Here is a 398-nt window from a genome sequence, read left to right on the forward strand (position 1 = left end):
GAGAAGGACCCATCCACTACCACCCTCTGGGTGCGGCTCTCTAGCCAGTTGGCGACCCATTGGACTGTGTGGGTGTCTACGCCACTGTCCCCCAGTTTCCTAATGAGAACGGGGTGAGAGACAGTGTCGAAAGCCTTCCGGAAGTCCAGGAAGACTATATCCACTGCTACCTCTGCATCCAATGATTTAGTGACCTGATCGTAGAAGGTCACTAAATCATTGGATGCATATTTTCAGGACAGACAGGACATATCTTCCTGTCTTGGCTGACCAGTCAACCATAGATTCATAGATGCTAGGGTCAGATGTGACCTCAATAGATCATCGAGTCCGACCCCCTGCATAGGCAGGAAAGAGGGCTGGGTCTAGATGACCCCAGCTAGATACTCATCTAACCT

Source organism: Alligator sinensis, unplaced genomic scaffold (genome assembly GCF_000455745.1).
Source record: "Alligator sinensis unplaced genomic scaffold, ASM45574v1 scaffold427_1, whole genome shotgun sequence".
In the NCBI taxonomy this organism is placed as follows: Eukaryota; Metazoa; Chordata; order Crocodylia; family Alligatoridae; genus Alligator; species Alligator sinensis.